We start from the raw sequence: 17924 nt of genomic DNA on the forward strand, positions 1-17924 counted from the left end.
ATTACAAATTTAAAAAAAATATGTATATACTTTACAACATGCAAAGTATAAATAATATTAACGATTACATATCACGTAAAAAGAATTAATACTTTCATATAATGAACCTATTAAAATGAAACATTAATAGACAAGAGTTAAAGAAAAAATAAAATGCTACATAAGTAATAAATTTTTCGGGTATGCATCAATCTAGTGCATTAAAAGTTTATAAAACGACCTAGTTTTTGAAACATGAAAAAAATGTGATAATAATGCGGGAGAGAAATAGAAAATTTTGTTTGTCAAAAATAATGTTTTGTGAGAATTCAGAAAACTTAGTACTTGAAAAAAATAAAATAAAACAACGGTTAGTATATTGAAGAGACAACCAGTCAGGTAGAAAAATTAAAACGACGCTTAGTAAATTTGGATACTCATATTTGCCCCATAACTTTTAAAATATAGTAATTTATTTATATGATTTTCTCATATAAAAATATAATATGGCAAACTTGCACTTGACGACATCACGAAAGCTCTTAAAATAACACAACGAATGGCCCAATAAACCAAGCCCCCCTCTCCATTATTGACATCTGGACCAGGCGGTTTGCCTTGTGGTTTTGACAGAATGACACTGCATCATCCGCAAAATGTTTTTTGTTTCAAATACATAGAAGATGCCATTTGCACAATCATTGTCTTGATAATCTTTTTATTTCTAATTTTTTACGTGTTATAAAGTTATTTATGTCAAGAGAGTTAAGAGAGACATTGTTGTGGCTGCGACAAGTGCCTTTAAAAAACTCAAGTTATTTATAACCGCGCATGTAATTTAATTTTAACAAGTAAGCTTCAGTTATAGTATAGAGTCATTAAGTCGTATATAAAAATTTAACTATAAGATCGGTTGTTGCGGGGCTTCAACAGGGGCTGCAAAAGTGATGTGGCGTGGTAATGGGCTTTGACACTGTGGCAAGGTTTTAACACATGGGCGGTAAAGGGGGGGGGGATGGTATCATGGTAACGTGGTAACGCCTTTAATAAGGAAATGATGGGCTTTTAACGTGGTAATGGGGCTTTGAACAACAACCCGCTGTTAAAAAGGGTGTATTAGTTAAAGTCTCACTGCCTATGTGGTAGTGACCTAACACTTTAACTTGAAGCTTAAAGCCCTTTCACAACAACGAGCCTGATCATTTAAACTTTATACCAGGTTGTTATGTCCCGTAAAATGTTTTTATTGTAATGCACAAAATAGAAAAAAGGTGTCTGGTTGTTCACACTTTTTTTTTGTAAGATTAATCATTGAAGTCACACTTACAATATTGTTATAGAAACGGATGCGTGTATAAATGTTCAGGATGCGAGTTGCGGATTGGGCAACACACAGAAACATCAGTCCATCTCTTTGTGCATTGTACTTATTCAAACCTTCTAAGAACAATCATCTCGTTTTGGGCCAATCTACTTTATACAAGCTTGTGTTGTTCGATACAATCTATTCTCAAACTACCAGAAAAGTACAAGTTTGGTAAGGAAAAAGGTATGATAATAAGGGCAATATTAGTAGTTTCTTTTTTATTGATTTGGAAAGCCAGAAACGAGAAAACATTCCAGCTCAAGGAATGCTCAATAGATACGTTGGTAAGTGATGATAAGGCCTACTCTTTCCTTTGGATCACAAACAGATGCAAAAGGGTGAGCACGGATTAAGAGTCTTGGTGTAAATTTAATTTTGTAAATTTTTATGTGTAAGTGTTTTTGTTGTCTGTTTTTTCAAGTAATCTAGACGTGAAACTAACATTTAAATCTTTAGATTTTAATTGTTTTGACTACAATAGCATCTTAGGTTGTGTCAAAAGAATCCAAACGTGAGTTTTGCTTGTGATGTTGTAGGACCGTGGTTTTTACAGTTGGGACAAAAAAGGATAGTACCCCCAAAGGGTAAGATGTAATAGTAAACTTTTAATGTAGAAAACCACCAAAAAGATGAGGCCACGAATCTTATGGTCCATTTTTGTACAACCAAAATTGTTTTATTTTTATTCATCTGAAGAGAATATAGTCCAACATATATTATAGCTATAAGCTTGTCCTTTTCATTTTTGTTTACATATATACAAATATATTTTATTTTATTAATTATTAGTTTCGTGACTAGAAGTTCCGAAATATTTGCATTGGTGTATGAAGTTATTCTTATGACTAGGCTAGTCAATTATTTATTTTGGTTGTTATTTCATGGGTTACCCTTAAATCGTGACTACATCCGACAATCTCGGTAATTTAAAAAAAAAGAGTTGATTTGTGCGATTTTTTTTTTCAAATGGCAACTTTCATTTAAAGAAGACTAGCAAGAAGCTAGAAGCCACAAATACGACAAATAAGTTTAAGAGAAATAAAACAAATCTTTCCAGCATAACATAATGATTTAGATGACGATTTATATTTTATCCAAAGAAAACTCGATGACTTTATATCTTCCATAATCCAATAAACCGTGATGACTTGACTTTTTCTAAAATAAAATAGCCTCGTTTCTTGTCTTCCAAAATTCAAACACACCAATAAGCGGTCATGATGACACCATAGAGATCTTACTTCTTCTTCGTATTTCCTAACGGAGCTGTTTTGTGTATCAAGAGGAGGTCCCTAACTGATAACACAAAAATATGAGGTATTTTGCTCAAAATAGGTGTTTTTTGTTTGTTAACGTAGTTGATTTGAGTCTACCTAAATGATACCATATCACTCTAATCAAACCCTGACTTTGAAGAAGACAAAATGTACCATTGAGGTAGTACCAATAAGAATGAATATCGGTGAAAACTAAATTCAAAGTTTATAGGTAGTGAAATGCTTAACCTTGGTTTTCCTATATAAAGGGCTAAAGGTTACTTGAAGTGTTTTTTCGCTTCTCTTTTCTTTTAGATACAGTCATGTGAGTTAATAGCCATTCAATATGTGTGCATGTTAACATTGTTTTCTCTTAATCAATGTTCGAGTTTAACAAGCGAAAATATTGGGCCCTTAAAATATCTACCTAGTCTAATAAAAAAAATAACTTGGATACGTATCACTTGGAGATTTATTCTAATCACAATGGAAAACACTATGAAAAACACAATGGAAAAAAACACTAAGAAAAAAAAAACACAATGATAAAAACAAAATAAAAAACACAATTGTATGACACAATGGAAAAAACACAATGAAAAAAAAAACACAATGAAAAATACTATTGTATAAACAATTTTGTAAAACACAATTTGGTAAAACACAATTTATAAAAAACCCACTAATTTTTTTTTTTAATTTTTATATTACAATATGGTACTCATATTAAAGATAAAAAGACACTCGTTATTATGGTGAATTTGTTTTTCAATAAAAACGTAGTAAAAAAAAAAGTTATGGACATTTAAAAATGATGGGAGAATTTGGCATATGCCGCATGTGAAGAAAGAAAGTCAACAAATATGTTATTTCTTTTATACACTTCCCTTTATGTTCACACTTGATTTCCCCTAAACTAATCTCAACCCTTTATTTTCAAAATCAATGAAAAAGATTACTTTTTATCCTTTCTAGAAAACCTATACTTCCTATTATAACCTAACCCAGTACAACACAAACATTTCCAAATCATATCTTTTTAAATCTTTAACCAAAAGAAAAAAATCAAACTCTAAAAACAATTCCACAAAATAAATAAATAACTGTGGCATAGAGCATTATTGAAGGGGGAAAACGTGCCATTGGCAACGATAGCCTAATCAAATTCAAACACCCTCAAGCAACACACGTCAGTGTATATCTGCAATGTCACATTTCATCCATCTATATCTATACTATATATTTGACTGAATCTTTCTTACGCAATTCCTCATGACTCCCAGATCAAAATCCTCCGCCTTCTCGTCCGAAGATTCAGGCTACCTGTCCGGCTTCGGAAACAGCTTCTCGTCCGAAGCCATACCCGGAGCTCTTCCCAAGGGGCAAAACAGGGGCTGCAAAAGTGATGTGGCGTGGTAATGGGCTTTGACACTGTGGCAAGGTTTTAACACATGGGCGGTAAAGGGGGGGGGGATGGTATCATGGTAACGTGGTAACGCCTTTAATAAGGAAATGATGGGCTTTTAACGTGGTAATGGGGCTTTGAACAACAACCCGCTGTTAAAAAGGGTGTATTAGTTAAAGTCTCACTGCCTATGTGGTAGTGACCTAACACTTTAACTTGAAGCTTAAAGCACTTTCACGACAACGAGCCTGTTCATTTAAACTTTATACCAGGTTGTTATGTCCCGTAAAATGTTTTTATTGTAATGCACAAAATAGAAAAAAGGTGTCTGGTTGTTCACACTTTTTTTTTGTAAGATTAATCATTGAAGTCACACTTACAATATTGTTATAGAAACGGATGCGTGTATAAATGTTCAGGATGCGAGTTGCGGATTGGGCAACACAGAGAAACATCAGTCCATCTCTTTGTGCATTGTATTTATTCAAACCTTCTAAGAACAATCATCTCGTTTTGGGCCAATCTACTTTATACAAGCTTGTGTTGTTCGATACAATCTATTCTCAAACTACCAGAAAAGTACAAGTTTGGTAAGGAAAAAGGTATGATAATAAGGGCAATATTAGTAGTTTCTTTTTTATTGATTTGGAAAGCCAGAAACGAGAAAACATTCCAGCTAAAGGAATGCTCAATAGATACGTTGGTAAGTGATGATAAGGCCTACTCTTTCCTTTGGATCACAAACAGATGCAAAAGGGTGAGCACGGATTAAGAGTCTTGGTGTAAATTTAATTTTGTAAATTTTTATGTGTAAGTGTTTTTGTTGTCTGTTTTTTCAAGTAATCTAGACGTGAAACTAACATTTAAATCTTTAGATTTTAATTGTTTTGACTACAATAGCATCTTAGGTTGTGTCAAAAGAATCCAAACGTGAGTTTTGCTTGTGATGTTGTAGGACCGTGGTTTTTACAGTTGGGACAAAAAAGGATAGTACCCCCAAAGGGTAAGATGTAATAGTAAACTTTTAATGTAGAAAACCACCAAAAAGATGAGGCCACGAATCTTATGGTCCATTTTTGTACAACCAAAATTGTTTTATTTTTATTCATCTGAAGAGAATATAGTCCAACATATATTATAGCTATAAGCTTGTCCTTTTCATTTTTGTTTACATATATACAAATATATTTTATTTTATTAATTATTAGTTTCGTGACTAGAAGTTCCGAAATATTTGCATTGGTGTATTAAGTTATTCTTATGACTAGGCTAGTCAATTATTTATTTTGGTTGTTATTTCATGGGTTACCCTTAAATCGTGACTACATCCGACAATCTCGGTAATTTAAAAAAAAAGAGTTGATTTGTGCGATTTTTTTTTTCAAATGGAAACTTTCATTTAAAGAAGACTAGCAAGAAGCTAGAAGCCACAAATACGACAAATAAGTTTAAGAGAAATAAAACAAATCTTTTCAGCATAACATAATGATTTAGATGACGATCTATATTTTATCCAAAAAAAACTCGATGACTTTATATCTTCCATAATCCAATAAACCGTGATGACTTGACTTTTTCTAAAATAAAATAGCCTCGTTTCTTGTCTTCCAAAATTCAAACACACCAATAAGCGGTCATGATGACACCATAGAGATCTTACTTCTTCTTCGTATTTCCTAACGGAGCTGTTTTGTGTATCAAGAGGAGGTCCCTAACTGATAACACAAAAATATGAGGTATTTTGCTCAAAATAGGTGTTTTTTGTTTGTTAACGTAGTTGATTTGAGTCTACCTAAATGATACCATATCACTCTAATCAAACCCTGACTTTGAAGAAGACAAAATGTACCATTGAGGTAGTACCAATAAGAATGAATATCGGTGAAAACTAAATTCAAAGTTTATAGGTAGTGAAATGCTTAACCTTGGTTTTCCTATATAAAGGGCTAAAGGTTACTTGAAGTGTTTTTTCGCTTCTCTTTTCTTTTAGATACAGTCATGTGAGTTAATAGCCATTCAATATGTGTGCATGTTAACATTGTTTTCTCTTAATCAATGTTCGAGTTTAACAAGCGAAAATATTGGGCCCTTTAAATATCTACCTAGTCTAATAAAAAAAATAACTTGGATACGTATCACTTGGAGATTTATTCTAATCACAATGGAAAACACTATGAAAAACACAATGGAAAAAAACACTAAGAAAAAAAAAACACAATGATAAAAACAAAATAAAAAACACAATTGTATGACACAATGGAAAAAACAAAATGAAAAAAAAAACACAATGAAAAATACTATTGTATAAACAATTTTGTAAAACGCAATTTGGTAAAACACAATTTATAAAAAACCCACTATTTTTTTTTTAATTTTTATATTACAATATGGTACTCATATTAAAGATAAAAAGACACTCGTTATTATGGTGAATTTGTTTTTCAATAAAAACGTAGTAAAAAAAAAGTTATGGACATTTAAAAATGATGGGAGAATTTGGCATATGCCGCATGTGAAGAAAGAAAGTCAACAAATATGTTATTTCTTTTATACACTTCCATTTATGTTCACACTTGATTTCCCCTAAACTAATCTCAACCATTTATTTTCAAAATCAATGAAAAAGATTACTTCTTATCCTTTTTAGAAAACCTATACTTCCTATTATAACCTAACCCAGTACAACACAAACATTTCCAAATCATATCTTTTTAATTCTTTAACCAAAAGAAAAAAATCAAACTCTAAAAACAATTCCACAAAATAAATAAATAAATGTGGCATAGAGCATTATTGAAGGGGGAAAACGTGCCATTGGCAACGATAGCCTAATCAAATTCAAACACCCTCAAGCAACACACGTCAGTGTATATCTGCAATGTCACATTTCATCCATCTATATCTATACTATATATTTGACTGAATCTTTCTTACGCAATTCCTCATGACTCCCAGATCAAAATCCTCCGCCTTCTCGTCCGAAGATTCAGGCTACCTGTCCGGCTTCGGAAACAGCTTCTCGTCCGAAGCCATACCCGGAGCTCTTCCCAAGGGGCAAAACAGGGGCTGCAAAAGTGATGTGGCGTGGTAATGGGCTTTGACACTGTGGCAAGGTTTTAACACATGGGCGGTAAAGGGGGGGGGGATGGTATCATGGTAACGTGGGTAACGCCTTTAATAAGGAAATGATGGGCTTTTAACGTGGTAATGGGGCTTTGAACAACAACCCGCTGTTAAAAAGGGTGTATTAGTTAAAGTCTCACTGCCTATGTGGTAGTGACCTAACACTTTAACTTGAAGCTTAAAGCCCTTTCACAACAACGAGCCTGATCATTTAAACTTTATACCAGGTTGTTATGTCCCGTAAAATGTTTTTATTGTAATGCACAAAATAGAAAAAAGGTGTCTGGTTGTTCACACTTTTTTTTTGTAAGATTAATCATTGAAGTCACACTTACAATATTGTTATAGAAACGGATACGTGTATAAATGTTCAGGATGCGAGTTGCGGATTGGGCAACACACAGAAACATCAGTCCATCTCTTTGTGCATTGTACTTATTCAAACCTTCTAAGAACAATCATCTCGTTTTGGGCCAATCTACTTTATACAAGCTTGTGTTGTTCGATACAATCTATTCTCAAACTACCAGAAAAGTACAAGTTTGGTAAGGAAAAAGGTATGATAATAAGGGCAATATTAGTAGTTTCTTTTTTATTGATTTGGAAAGCCAGAAACGAGAAAATATTCCAGCTCAAGGAATGCTCAATAGATACGTTGGTATGTGATGATAAGGCCTACTCTTTCCTTTGGATCACAAACAGATGCAAAAGGGTGAGCACGGATTAAGAGTCTTGGTGTAAATTTAATTTTGTAAATTTTTATGTGTAAGTGTTTTTGTTGTCTGTTTTTTCAAGTAATCTAGACGTGAAACTAACATTTAAATCTTTAGATTTTAATTGTTTTGACTACAATAGCATCTTAGGTTGTGTCAAAAGAATCCAAACGTGAGTTTTGCTTGTGATGTTGTAGGACCGTGGTTTTTACAGTTGGGACAAAAAAGGATAGTACCCCCAAAGGGTAAGATGTAATAGTAAACTTTTAATGTAGAAAACCACCAAAAAGATGAGGCCACGAATCTTATGGTCCATTTTTGTACAACCAAAATTGTTTTATTTTTATTCATCTGAAGAGAATATAGTCCAACATATATTATAGCTATAAGCTTGTCCTTTTCATTTTTGTTTACATATATACAAATATATTTTATTTTATTAATTATTAGTTTCGTGACTAGAAGTTCCGAAATATTTGCATTGGTGTATTAAGTTATTCTTATGACTAGGCTAGTCAATTATTTATTTTGGTTGTTATTTCATGGGTTACCCTTAAATCGTGACTACATCCGACAATCTCGGTAATTTAAAAAAAAAAGAGTTGATTTGTGCGATTTTTTTATTTTCAAATGGCAACTTTCATTTAAAGAAGACTAGCAAGAAGCTAGAAGCCACAAATACGACAAATAAGTTTAAGAGAAATAAAACAAATCTTTCCAGCATAACATAATGATTTAGATAACGATCTATATTTTATCCAAAGAAAACTCGATGACTTTATATCTTCCATAATCCAATAACCGTGATGACTTGACTTTTTCTAAAATAAAATAGCCTCGTTTCTTGTCTTCCAAAATTCAAACACACCAATAAGCGGTCATGATGACACCATAGAGATCTTACTTCTTCTTTGTATTTCCTAACGGAGCTGTTTTGTGTATCAAGAGGAGGTCCCTAACTGATAACACAAAAATATGAGGTATTTTGCTCAAAATAGGTGTTTTTTTGTTTGTTAACGCAGTTGATTTGAGTCTACCTAAATGATACCATATCACTCTAATCAAACCCTGACTTTGAACAAGACAAAATGTACCATTGAGGTAGTACCAATAAGAATGAATATCGGTGAAAACTAAATTCAAAGTTTATAGGTAGTGAAATGCTTAACCTTGGTTTTCCTATATAAAGGGCTAAAGGTTACTTGAAGTGTTTTTTCGCTTCTCTTTTCTTTTAGATACAGTCATGTGAGTTAATAGCCATTCAATATGTGTGCATGTTAACATTGTTTTCTCTTAATCAATGTTCGAGTTTAACAAGCGAAAATATTGGGCCCTTAAAATATCTACCTAGTCTAATAAAAAAAAATAACTTGGATACGTATCACTTGGAGATTTATTCTAATCACAATGGAAAACACTATGAAAAACACAATGGAAAAAAACACTAAGAAAAAAAAAACACAATGATAAAAACAAAATAAAAAACACAATTGTATGACACAATGGAAAAAAACACAATGAAAAAAAAAACACAATGAAAAATACTATTGTATAAACAATTTTGTAAAACACAATTTGGTAAAACACAATTTATAAAAAACCCACTAATTTTTTTTTTAATTTTTATATTACAATATGGTACTCATATTAAAGATAAAAAGACACTCGTTATTATGGTGAATTTGTTTTTCAATAAAAACGTAGTAAAAAAAAAAGTTATGGACATTTAAAAATGATGGGAGAATTTGGCATATGCCGCATGTGAAGAAAGAAAGTCAACAAATATGTTATTTCTTTTATACACTTCCCTTTATGTTCACACTTGATTTCCCCTAAACTAATCTCAACCCTTTATTTTCAAAATTAATGAAAAAGATTACTTTTTATCCTTTCTAGAAAACCTGTACTTCCTATTATATCCTAACCCAGTACAACACAAACATTTCCAAATCATATCTTTTTAATTCTTTAACCAAAAGAAAAAAATCAAACTCTAAAAACAATTCCACAAAATAAATAAATAACTGTGGCATAGAGCATTATTGAAGGGGGAAAACGTGCCATTGGCAACGATAGCCTAATCAAATTCAAACACCCTCAAGCAACACACGTCAGTGGATATCTGCAATGTCACATTTCATCCATCTATATCTATACTATATATTTGACTGAATCTTTCTTACGCAATTCCTCATGACTCCCAGATCAAAATCCTCCGCCTTCTCGTCCGAAGATTCAGGCTACCTGTCCGGCTTCGGAAACAGCTTCTCGTCCGAAGCCATACCCGGAGCTCTTCCCAAGGGGCAAAACAGTCCATTTGTCTGTCCACTTGGCCTCTACGCCGAACAGATCTCGGGTACCTCGTTTACTGCACCTCGCAAGCTCAATCAACGACGGTATACATTAATTTCAGTTAACTGTTAAGTGTTAATTTATCAATTCAACTTCCGATCGGTATCAGCTTTAGTAGTCTAGGGTTCTGAATTTGTTTAAACTGAACTGAACATTAATATTTTTAATTTCTTTTTTCATAAGTCTTACTTTACATAAGTCTTAAGCGTAATTTTTTATTTTCTTTCTAGATGTAGCTTGCTTATAATATTATATTGAAAAAAAAACTATTGTTAAAGTGGGCTAGTGGAGTTCTTTTGAGTTCTCACAATTCATAATTCCTTTTTTCGGATGTAACTTATATAGGGCGGATCCAGTGCACTAGGCTCCCGCGTTTGCACAGAGTCTGGGGATTTTTGTGCAAGAGGCTGTTTCCACAGCTTGAACTCGTGACCTTTAGACGTAACATCTATATCTATACTATTTAATAAATAAAAGTTTGCTTCTGCCATGTGTCCTCATTTTAGGCTATCCATAATCTCAAAATCCCGCCTCCCACAACACTTAATCACCATTAGGATTCCTTGCCCAACCCAATTATTTGGAAACCCCTAAATCAATTGTGCCTATTCGTAATGTTTCAGATCTCTCAAATCTCATTCCCAAACTCTAAAATCACCAGCGACCAAATCTTCCAGTTTCATCTCTATCACCGTCGAACTACATGTTCCTCGCTGTCGGTGACTATTTGATCGGAATCTTTTATTTCGGCCGGTATGTTACAAATTCCGCTCTTTGATTACCATCATATTTCTGATTTTTTTTAAATTTAATTTAATTGTTTGTGAAACAACCATTATGTGTTTAGCATATTTTGATTACTGTGTGTTTCTATCTGTGTAATTTCACTTCACATATTGCATTAGGGCAATACAAATCATTAATTAACAATTGATGGATAATGAAACAAAACCTAACTATACTAAATTTAGATCATTGTTTACTTCAATTTTGTTCTATATTAGTTGTTGAATCTCATTGGGTTACCAAATTATTTCTTTAGCCATTTTTACAATGATAGTTCATATGCGATTTTGATTATTTGTATACGAGTACATATAGTAACTTTTTGGACGGTGTCGATTTAAGGACTTATAATCTACATATTTGCAGCCGAAGATGAGATTACTGGCTGCCCAACCAGAAGTTGCAGCAAGGGAACAAGACTATGTAGCAAAGGTTTGCTCACATTTACTTTTCAGTTGTGTGTTCATTTGGTTTGTTCTTTAGATTATGAGAAATATACAGTTTATTATGTACTTGATAACATATGTTACTTATATGAATAACTAAATGTTAATGACCAACAAGTATGTTATTTATAGTAGATTAAGTTATAATGATTGTACGCGAAGGTATTGTGTTTCCTTCTTTATGCATATATCCAGTTTTTATTTTTTTTCTTTTTTCCATTCATCCATTTTTTTCATATGATTTATAATATACATGTTATACCTTTCACATTTTTATTTGTTATTAGTGCAGTTGCTTTTCGATCTGTTTAGAATGCATCAATCTTTATTCAAAGTTCTAAATGATCCTCAAATCACCTAATATGGTACTCATTTTATTAACAACATTCCATTTCCTAACACCTTTCACATTTTTTTACTTATGCTGACATTTTATTTTCTAAATTTTTTTCAGCGACTTTGTAACATCATATTGTTTAAGCATTGATTCATGATACGATCTTCTTTTCTCCATTTTCAGGTGATTATTCCTTTTGGTGATATAGAAGAGGTTTGTTATCTTTGTGGGGCTTGGTTTTGGTACATACTATTTAGTATTAAAAGTTGCATTGATAATGGCTTTTATTCGCAGATAAGAAGAGTTCATCATGTTCATGTTATCAATCTCGCTGTAACAATTTTTTTCGCCTCGGTGCTGGTGGGCATTGTGCTCCTCTTTTGATTAGTCCATATGGTTAGTTTAAAGACAATCTGGTAAGTAATTGGATATTAATAAACGTTGTAAGGGGTAAAACAGGAAATTTGCTTCTTGTGTAGTTCATGTGGTTAGTTTGAACAACTTACACACACATATAGGACAACGTTCCTTTTCGGAACCTATAGTATGTTGAAAACCACGAGTAGTGTATAAGGGGCGTATGTTAGGCTATCAATATTTTATTTTTAAAAGTAAAGGTCTTAAAAATATTGAAATCTACATCCATTCAATCGACTTATATAACAAATAGTAGAAAATTTAATGATATTCATATTATATATTCTGAAAATTAATAAATATCGGTATGGATGATGTAGGCATGTATGTGTGTGTACAGGATATACCCAAATAGTTTGTTTTGCCTTTCATTTTATGGCAGTTGAGGATATACATACTGCTTGAACTCTTTAATCATTTTAAAGCATTCACATGGTCCACAAATGCGTCGAATAATATTGTATCATCCCACCTTAAACACAATCGAGCTTTAAGTTTAATTGGACCGTGTGTTAGTTCAACTATGTATTTACAATTTGTGTGGGTCAATCTTCATGTTATTAATATAACAGCTTTACTCACAAGTATGATATTCCTGATCATAAGTAGTTCTTGAATTCGTGAAGCCCCCCTTTTTTAAAAAGGAAACTAAAAGGTCACTGTAATTGATTTCTATACGCATTTAGTACAAGTATGCATCCTACATATTATTTGTTACTTATTTTGAGTGAAAGGTTATTTGTCTCACTTTTTCTAAGCTGGTTTAATTACAGGTCGAGGTATATTTTTTTTTTCGCTTCATTTAGGAACATAAATCATGCAATAAGAAATTTAAAATGTGGAGCTAAGAACCGTCGTTCAGTGATTGATGCTTAGAAGAAGGAATACATAGAAATGGGTCAATTTGAATGGTTGTGTACAAGGAAATATTTAGAGATTTATGATTTGTTTATAACTTTATGAATTATAATAATTGTAACTTAGCTTTGTCTTTATTTATTTAATGTAATATGCAATCTTAATGTATCATTGTTTGATTTATTAAGTTACGACTTAAATAACTTAAATTGTTTAACCCGTGTAGTACACGGGTGCCTAACCTAGTATAAATATATATATATACACACACAAATTTTCAAAATTTTATATATAGTTTTTCAAATTTATTAATCGGATAAGACTAATAAGTATAATTTTTAGATTTTGACTGGAATTTGACCGAGTTTGGCCATTTTTGGCAGAAATTTTGACCAATTTTCACCCAACTCTGACTGATTTTTACCGATTTTGAACGATTTGAGCCGATTTGGACCGGATTTGACCGAATATAGTTTTTTAGGTCCGGTCAGGTGAAGTACCATACTGATTAGCCATTAATCTATTCTGTACCATAAGGTACTGATTTGTGTTTTAGGGTTTACAAATTTCTGTATTATGTTTATAGTTTATACGTTGATTTCTGTTTGCAACAGTTGGCTGTACCGGATCAAGCCTTCAGTGACTCATGAACCATTTAAACCAAGAATACCTAAACATGAGAAGCTTGTGAGTGAGTTCAGTCAAGTTAACAGTGCGATTAACCCTACACAGATTAGATGGAAGCCTGTTGATGTACCAGATGAACCAACAGACTTTGTTGATGGATTATACTCGGTTTGTGGTGCTGGTAGTTCGTTCCTTAGACACGGTTTCGCTATTCACATGTAAGGTGTTTTCGATGTTCATTTACTGCATGCTATAAAGTCTGCATTTGTTATAATGTAATGTGATTATTTAGGTACACTGCAAACAAATCAATGGAGAATTGTGCTTTTTGTAATGCAGATGGTGATTTCTTGATAGTACCTCAAACAGGAAGTAAGTTGTAGCTAATCGTAAATGGTTTAATTCTAATCTATGGTATGTTTTTGTTACACGCATTATGATTGACATTGTAGTCACATTTTATACTTTATTTTGTCTATACAGGGCTGTGGATCACTACTGAGTGTGGGAAATTACAAGTATGCCCTGGTGAAATAGTAGTCCTGCCTCAAGGATTCCGGTTTTCTATAGATTTACCAGATGGCCCTTCGCGCGGTTATGTTGCTGAGATATTTGGTGCTCATTTTCAACTGCCTGATCTTGGACCAATAGGTGATTACTACTAATATTAGTGATGTTAATATTTGTGTGTCACCTTAAGTGTTTAATCAAGTTATTTCTGTTTAGGTGCAAATGGACTTGCTTCTGCAAGGGATTTTCTTGTACCCAAAGCTTCATTTGAACGGGAATCGCGTCCTGGTTACACGATTATTCAGAAATTTGGTGGTGAACTTTTTACTGCTATACAAGATTTTTCACCTTTTAATGTGTTGCGTGGCATGGTAATTATGTCCCCTATAAGGTATGCATGTGTGTTAATTAATTTAAATAAGGAAGTGAGAAAATTGAGTAATATCTTATTTGTATTTCTGTTTAGTTTGATTTATGGATTAATTGATACCAATCCAGTGAAGTCTAAACAAGTAGGCCTGTAAATGAACTGAGCATTTAAAAAACTATTGTGAACTGTTCGGCAGAAGTTCGTTATTTAATAAACGAATGAGCACGAACAATGTTGTTTGCTCATTTATGTTTGTGAATGTTCCTTCATCTGAATTCGTTTATGCTCGTTTGTTTATATATTTGTTAAAATCTTTTCAGTTCATTGCAATTTAGTCTAGTTTATAAAATTAAATATCACCCATCACAATTTGGTCTAGTATTATTATTTTTTCAGACGTAACAGATTGATATTCTAGTTTACTTTTAATTGGAATTTACTCAGTTATGTTGGGCCATCTATGCTCATTCGTGTTCATCCGATTACGTTCGTGAACCATTCATTTATATTCTTAACGAACAAACATAAACAAACACAAACACTAGCTTTTTTTAACAAATGAACGCGAACAAGAAACCCTGTTCGACTAAATGTCCGTGTTCAATTGTTTGTTCGGTTAAAATTAAGCGAACGAACATAAGCATGCTCCATTCCGTGTTCATTTGGTTTGTTTAGATGTTTACAAGCCTATAAACAAGTAAATTATTATAAGTGGATGAATGTGTAATTATTTATAAGTATTGGTGAACAAATATTTGTAATCTTTTTACTGGAGGATTAGAATTGCCTATATCAAAACTTGTAAATAACCTAATATCATGTTAATTTTGATTTAAAGAGATTTTAATTTTAGAACTCTTTTAGATAATTTTGCTTGTTGACTGATTGTATCATATTGTTTGCTTGCAGTATGATCTAAGCAAGTTCTGCCCTTACAATACAGTTTTGGTTGACCATGGTGATCCGTCAATTAATACCGGTCAGTAAATTATAATAATGTTGTCTTCATAGTTATCAAATGCGATAAGCGCTTAAAAGCGTTGAGGTGGGGCCTAGCGCCCAGGCGATAAGCGCAAAAAAAGCGCCTGATTTAGAAAAAAAAGCGTACATTAGAAAAACAAAATTTTAACTAAAGTAGAACATCTTAATAAGAAAACAAGCATTCATTCTTGAATAAAGTTCAAAAAACAACCAAAAACCAAAATCCAAAACATGACATACCAAAAGAAATCAGAAAATAAGACTTGTAACTTCTGAGTTTGTCGATGATTTTATGTGGTGATAAGATTGATTATGGTTAAATAGTGGAGTTTTAGGTTCTCCTAGAGAATAGGAACAATTTGTTTAAAGGATATTTAATATACATGGGAAATCTGGATAATATTGCTGCGCTTTAAATGTCTGAGGCATGCAAGTCGCATTTAATTCGCCTTGCGCATTAAATGCGCTTAAGCGCAAAAGGCGCACGACTTTAATAACTATGATTGTCTTTAATACAGTTTTAATAAAATAAGAAAAATTAGTATTCAAATACACTAATAAACTATATCTTATATGTTTTGCAATCTTAATGCAGTTCTGACTGCACCAACTGATAAACCGGGAGTTGCATTGCTTGATTTTGTGATATTCCCGCCTCGGTGGTTGGTTGCTGAGCATACGTTTAGACCGCCTTACTACCACCGCAATTGCATGAGTGAATTTATGGGTCTTATTCATGGATGATATGAGGTACTGTTTCAGTTAGAGCCACCAATTTTGGCCAAAAAAAGGTCAAATCTTTATAATGGTGCTAGATAGTAACAATAAAAATACATCTGCAGGCAAAAGCTGATGGGTTTCTGCCTGGTGGTGCAAGCCTTCACAGTTGCATGACTCCTCATGGTCCTGACACGAAAACTTATGAGGTAATTTTATTTTTCTTTTTAAAAATTATTATGTTTTTATGTAACTTGTTATTGATTATCAAGTCTACTTCTTTGCTATAGGCTACAATTGCGCAAGGCAATGATGCTGGGCCCCACAGAATAAGGGACACGATGGCTTTTATGTTCGAATCGTGTCTAATGCCACGGATCTGCCCGTGGGCTCTCGAATCACTGTCTGTGGATCATGATTATTATCAATGTTGGATTGGATTAAAGTCACATTTTGTCGATAACACAGAAAACACGGGGTTACAAAACCACGGGCGATTAGATAATGAATCGTAGAGTAGTTTGTTCATGGGGTTTTCAGGATTACATAAACCGGGAATGATGTTTTCCCACATGGAATATGTCTAGTGTGTGTAGCTGAAGTGTATGTACATAATCATAGTAGATAAATAATGATCATAAAGCAAAAAAAAAAAGAAAAAGAGAAGAAAAATCTGATATATCTTAGTTATGCATATTGTAAGTTTCTTTTGTTTCTCATGTGTTATTTTGGTTATGTCTATCTATATGGAGTTTAAGTTATAACAATTTAAAAGCTAATAAGATACAAGTCTAATGTGCTTTTAACTGAACATGAGAATCTTTATTTCAATGTTGATTTGTTGAGAATGGTTTCTAATGCAATTTGTAAACTGGTGGTTTCCATGATCAAGGTGTGAGATTCATTGATCTAAGTAATAATAGTTAGGTTCTTGGTTCTTGTTAACAACTCATGATCATAGTTCTTAAATATGAACCGTTAAAAATAGGGCTGGCAACGTGTCTTAACAGGTTAGAAACGATACATTTAACATAAGTATCAAACATGAATATGACTCGTTTAACTACTTTATGTGGACTATAAGATAGTGCTTAAGTTTCTTGTACCAATAAGGGAAAATGATGGAATCGAGCCTACTAAGGGGGTGCTTGGGATTCTTGATTAAGGCTCCTTATAACTTTTCAATAAGTTAATAAGTTATTCTCACATCAAAAGCTCAAAAGCAATGCCAAACATCTTATTCCTTTTTAAAAAGTTAATAAGTTATAAGCAGGTGAAAATAAGCAATTCCAAACACCCCTTTATTTCAATTTAAAAAAATGAAAAATCACATACTGTACTTTTTTTTTTAACAAATCTTATTGTCTTAAGTATGTACCCAGTTGTTAGCCCTACTTAAAGATAATGCTTTCAGACAGACTTAGGTTTTATCCTTGTGAAGATTAAAGTCCTCAATCTCACCCTTGTGAGGATTAATGTCTTCAATTAATCAATTTAGTGTGAATCAAATTCTGAAACATCTTGTTAGGATACAAGTCCTTAAGATGCAATCATGAAACATTATCTCACTTCATCTAGCACATACCAATTACATGGTAAGAGAACATATGACTTGACCATACAATAAACCTATAAAATATGACATTATGCATATAAGTGAGGAACTGACTAATTTAATCAC

General features: G+C 32.6%; 1 pseudogene across 1 annotated transcript; it reads left to right on the forward strand.

The window, feature by feature from the left end:
• The first annotated feature begins 10022 nt into the window (after nt 1–10022).
• On the forward strand, nt 10023–16903 carry LOC143612439 (homogentisate 1,2-dioxygenase-like; annotated as a pseudogene). Its single transcript, XR_013149942.1, has 9 exons — nt 10023–10238; nt 13653–13883; nt 13958–14037; nt 14149–14316; nt 14392–14566; nt 15455–15524; nt 16122–16276; nt 16369–16452; nt 16534–16903. The product of XR_013149942.1 is annotated as a homogentisate 1,2-dioxygenase-like (transcript).
• Nucleotides 16904–17924: the final 1021 nt, after the last annotated feature.

The sequence above is a fragment of the Bidens hawaiensis genome, unplaced genomic scaffold, assembly GCF_021521415.1.
Source record: "Bidens hawaiensis isolate Kalapana, Puna unplaced genomic scaffold, B.hawaiensis_p1.1 tig00034589_1, whole genome shotgun sequence".
NCBI classification, from domain to species: Eukaryota; Viridiplantae; Streptophyta; class Magnoliopsida; order Asterales; family Asteraceae; genus Bidens; species Bidens hawaiensis.